This window comes from Aulostomus chinensis, chromosome 2, assembly GCF_037954235.1.
Source record: "Aulostomus chinensis isolate RoL2024-O1b breed Wild chromosome 2, RoL_Achi_v1.0, whole genome shotgun sequence".
In the NCBI taxonomy this organism is placed as follows: domain Eukaryota; kingdom Metazoa; phylum Chordata; class Actinopteri; order Syngnathiformes; family Aulostomidae; genus Aulostomus; species Aulostomus chinensis.
In genome coordinates, this window is record NC_141321.1 from 1,929,822 (window position 1) to 1,935,079 (window position 5,258).

The following is a 5,258-nucleotide window of genomic DNA, read 5'->3' on the forward strand; positions in this document are numbered from 1 at the left end:
TGAAACCATGACATCATCCACTATGATGGGAACAGTAGAACCCTCAGAACTCAGAGGTGCCTGAGAGAGCAAATGTAGGACCACTCAGAGCCCAGCACAGTTTTAGGAAGAACAAGAGCCTTTTTGAAACGATGCTGAAGGAGAGAAAGAACTGAGGTTTTGTTGAGGAGGAACATTTGACTCCCTCATCAAACTCCACTGAGCAGAAGTGAACCCCTGATTAAAGCTTTGGTGAGACAGCTGACAAATGACAGCAGACATGCAGAGAGCATCTCACTGGCTGCTGCTGATCACTGCTGCACTGACAAAGCCCAGCTGGGAGTCGTCTGATGTCTGACCTTCAGCTTCAGACCCTCCATGGCCACAGAGCTGAGGTGAGGTGGCACCACCTGGTCCATGGTCTGAGGGGACACGCCCGGTCCAGGGTCTGAGGGGACCCGCTGAGATCAATGACAGTGTTCTGTGTCACTGACATCAGTGAACACTCAGCATGTAAAAGACTTCAGGGCCTCTTTAGACTCCACCCATCTACCACCGTGTTTACTCTGCAGAGGACAATGGCTTCACCTTCCGATTCTCTCCTGAAATATGATCGTAAATTTAAGATTGATAGGAAATCAGGAAGCAGATCTTCCCAGGTGTCTGTGGACTCGACCGAAGAGAACCTCAACTTCATCTTTCCTCCCAAGGAATGGATGGACGGAGGGCAGCTGCTGGTGCAGCAAGTGTCCGCTGACCCCAGCACGGAGGCAGAGGTGGTGAACCTCCAGGAACGACTGGACAGGAAGCTGAAGGAAGGGGAGGCCTCTCAAACAGGCATCTGCCCTGTCCGCAGGGAGCTGTACAGCCAGCTGTTTGATGAGCTGATCAGGCAGGTGACCATCAGCTGTGTTGAGAGGGGTCTCTTGCTGGCACGGGTCAGAGAGGAGAACAAGAAAACCGTGGACTCCTACCAGAAGCTGCACAAGAGCTTGGTGAGCTTTGGAGTCAGGAGACAACTGCAGGCTCACCAAGAAAACACTGACCTGGAGAAAAGAATCTCTGAGCTCCGGAAGGAGAAACAGGACCTGACAGAGCAACTAAAGACACTCAGAGCTCAGTCCTCTGAAAATGAGAAGAGGGAAAATGAAAGACGTCTGGGAGAAGCAGAGAGGCGTGCAAAGGAGATTCAGCTCCTGAAGGAGTCCAATGAGCAGATCAAGGCCCAACTGTTCAAGATCATTCTTCCAAAGAAGTCACTCTGACAAATCGATGATGTCACAGAGCGTCAAAGAGCTCCCAAGAACCAGAGCTGTGCTCCATATTTGATGTTGAAATTCACATGAAATAAGGAGGCGCTGGAGACGCTGTAACGTCAGAATCAGACACCTGGTGAGGGTCTCTACCTGCTGGTCCAGCTGTCAAGCTGATACACAACAAGGGGATTTCCCAAGAAGTCGGTGTGTTCCTTTAAGTATGTTCCTGGGGCCCTGCCGCTCCCCCAGGGGGTCGCACCCACATATGGGTGGGGTTTGCTAACCTCGGCCCATCCTCGGGCGGGCTGGGCCCTGGCACAGTGTCCTGGACTGTCGCCACTCCGGACAAAGGGAGGATGCTGGGGGACGTCTGAGGGATGGGGGCTGACCTCCTTGATACTGATCAAACTGGGGCCCTGACCACGGGCTGCTGGCTGGGGGTTCCGCTGTGCACTGGGGGCCTGAGCCCTCCCTGCCCTCGCACAGCACGGTGGTGGGCCCTCTGCCCGGATCTCCAGACAGTGCCCCTTGGTGCTCCAATCTGACACCTGGATCAGAGAGGCTAGACTCCCTGTCGGCTGGTTGCAATGGTGACGGGGTGGTCAGCGGGGCCAGTCTGGAAGTTGGCCCCCTGCATGTCTGGCCCATTCCTCAGCCCCTCTCATTGCCTCTCTGTCCCATCACATCACATCTTATGTGTCACTAGGCCTTGAGGGGCTGGACCCCCTCATTTTAATCACATCGTAGACATTTAGGCTTTGGGGGAGTGCATGAGGATGTACTGGGAGACTGCTGTCTGCAACCGGCGGGGCTCCCATGCCCTGGGTGCCTCCGCCAATTTTAACTACATTCTAGTCATCCACATCATCACATCTACATTCCCATGCACGACACGCACCCTGCACACATGTTGGGATGGGGGGGGGGGGGCAGCTGGGACAGGGAGTGGGTCCAGTGCTGCCTCCTTTGCTAACTGCACCATTGCAGGCCTGGGGGCCAGGCCGGGGCTCTTTTGGGGGGGGGGGGTGTTGGTCCTCTTCCCGGCGTGGTGGTTGGGCTGGGGTTGGTCACGGGCCCTGCTGTTGTGCAGTGGATCGCTCGCTGGCAGTTTCACTAAGTCTGAGGTGCCCTGGACCGTATCAGCATCTATGGACTACTCACCCCCTGTATGGAGGAAGATGAGAGTATGATTGTTTTGTCCGGGGGTGGCGGTCCTGGGCGTGCGTCCCTTCGACTCACCCCGGCGGGTGGGCTGGGCCTCTCGGGGGAGTGGAGGGTCCCGGCTGGGTGGCTGGTGGTGCCCTATAGCCTGAAGCCCGCCTGCTCTGGGGGGAGGGGGAGAGCAGGGGATGAGTAGAGGGGATGGGGATCGTGGGTTGGGGGGGGGGGTAGCTCTGTTCGGGGGCGGTGGGCCGGGTCGTTGTGGTGGGCTGTGGCTGCCCCGCCTGGGTGTGGGGTGTGGGTGGGTGTCAGCCTTGCCGCTGGCGGACCTCTTGGGGGGCTCTGGTCGGATCTCGGGCCAGGGGGGCCCTGTGCCCCTGGGCTCTGCTCATGCTGTGAGCATGCTGCTTTGTCTCCCCCCTCCCCCTTGTCTTCCCTATCCTGTCCTTGTTCTCTCTTCCTATCCACTCCTGAGCCTCAGTCCGGTCGCTTCATCAATGAACCAGTACCATTCCTAATAAAGTTAAACACAAATGGCAATAGGAGGAGTTTATCAGATTCCTCCTATGCAGGATAAAACTGCTTCAGTACAACAAGGCACCAGGAACATTGATGCTGCTTGCCCCAGCTGCTGAACAGGACAGGTTTAAAAAAATAAATAAATCAATAAATAATTCTGCACTAAGGAGGGGTAGATTTTTCATGTTTGTTTCAATCCAATTAAAAGACCGTCTGCCAATCACTGAAATGTCTTTTGTTGTTTACCTGGATTGCTCTGACACCTGCAACCTTGACTCTTCCCTGCCAAGGGCTCTGGTGCCTGTACTTTGAAGAATCCTGACTCTATGCTGCATCACGTCGTCCCACATTCACCATTGAATGCTTTTATTCTTTTTGCCACAGGATTCAGGCATTTTGTGATTAGAAAACTCTTTAAATGCTTGTTTTTAATATCTGCTTCCTGCTTTTTCTCTGTACTATATAGCAAGAATGTCCTCATTTCTTTTTCCTAGATACAGCAAGGTTAACACCATCTTTTTCTGGTGTTTGTTTTTGAAGGGAGGCACCACTACGTTATTTGCCAATGCCGTTCGTACGGTTTCTTTCTTCTTCTCTTATTTTGAAAGTGTTTCTCCTGCTGTCAGAAGCAGATTCGTCTCTTAGGCGCTAACTCCTCTCCAGCTAAGATGTGTTTCTGCTGGGTGTTTGGTGATCTGATGCCTCACCTTGACATAATTCACATGGTTTACACCTTAAAGCAATGATTAACAACGGTTTCATTATTAAACGCACGGCTACAAAAACAACCTTCTCACTTCCATCCATTGTCTTCCGCTCATTCTTGTTAAGGGTCGCGGGGGGTGGAGCCTATCCCAGCGGCAACGGGTGAGAGGGAGGGTTCACCCTGGACAGGTCACCAGTCCATGGCAGGGCCAACACATAGAGACAGACAACCATTCACACCTACGGTTAATTTAGAGAATCAATCAGCCTCGTCCCCTTTTGATGTCTTTGGACTGTGGGAGGAAGCTGGAGTACCAGAGAGAACCCACACAGAAACAGGGAGAACATGGAGACTCACACAGAAAGATCCTGTGCCCAATCCGGGACTCGAACTCAGAGCCTTCTTGCTGTGAGGCCACAGTGCTGACCACTGCACCACCGTGCAGCCGATCTTCTAACTTGAGAGGGAAAAATAGCTTCTCACCTTTGTCCAGGTAGTTCAAGTCAACTCTGTAAGCTAATAGTGATTCCCGCCGAGCGCAGCGATGTGCAAGAAGATGAGGCAGAACGTCTCACCAGGCACCCTGGAACCTCCTGTACTGATGGAGAAAAAAACGGGACCTTTGTAGTCGTTCAGAAGATGAGGAGATCCTGGTTCATGGAGTTGCATTGAGGTTTTAAACCTTTGGCTGCAAGAAGAACCACAACGTGGCATCCATCAAGGATGAAGCCACCCTCATGGGTGGTGGTTTAAAATGACATTAAACTGCTCAGATAATGTTGGACATCAGTTCTGTGGTCCACATGGAAAATCCTGTGAGCCTCAAGTGTTTCTGTGTTCAGAACAAAATACCAGCCTAACACAGCAGTGGAGAGTTCAGAGAACAAATGGACTGCATTCACACTGCAGAGCTGAAAACGTATTCACTGCCAAGCATCAATGCGGTGGCAGCATTCACCCATGCAGTCACTGAATCACAAAGGTTTCTCTCTGTTTTGATCATTTAGAAATCGTCATTGTTGACGCTCCAGTTTTTGCTTCTCTAAAAGAAAAACCAGCGTCACAAATGGGATTCATGTTGTAGCCTGACTGTTGCTGTTTGCCTGAAGGTTTTCTTCTCTGCTTCCTCTTCATCAACTGTTCCTGTTTGCACATCCGTTCATTTTTCTACAAAAGGGAAACTCACCATGAAGTTCCATCCTCCTACAGGCTGCTAGCATGGAAGCTGTCCACAGGAACGTCACATTTTTGCCAACAATCAGTGTTTAGTTCGTTTTGTTGTCATTAGTACATTTCTTTTCAACTGAATATACAAAACTGTGTCATTGCAGCTCCAGAAACTCCATGCTGTTGGCTACAAACCAATACGTCTTCTTGGAAAGAAGAAGAAGGAGCAAACCAAGTGTGAGATCCTGACCCCTCGCTGCAGACGTGCTGCCTTTGCCAAGTAAAAATAAAGTAAGAAGAGTAAAGAAGAGTAAAAATAGGCTCATTTTATGAGTACCTTAGTGTGTATAGATGTGTGTGTGTGTGTGTGTGTGTATCCACAATATCCACCCATGTATGTCAGTCCCAGTTTAATAATCTCATGTATGTGGCACCATTCACATGTAAATGATGTCTAGAATCCATTGGAG

At 51.2% G+C, this 5,258-nt stretch overlaps 1 pseudogene; it reads left to right on the forward strand.

The window, feature by feature from the left end:
- Nucleotides 1–541: 541 nt before the first annotated feature.
- Nucleotides 542–4,992, forward strand: LOC147268754 (axonemal dynein light intermediate polypeptide 1 pseudogene; annotated as a pseudogene).
- Nucleotides 4,993–5,258: the final 266 nt, after the last annotated feature.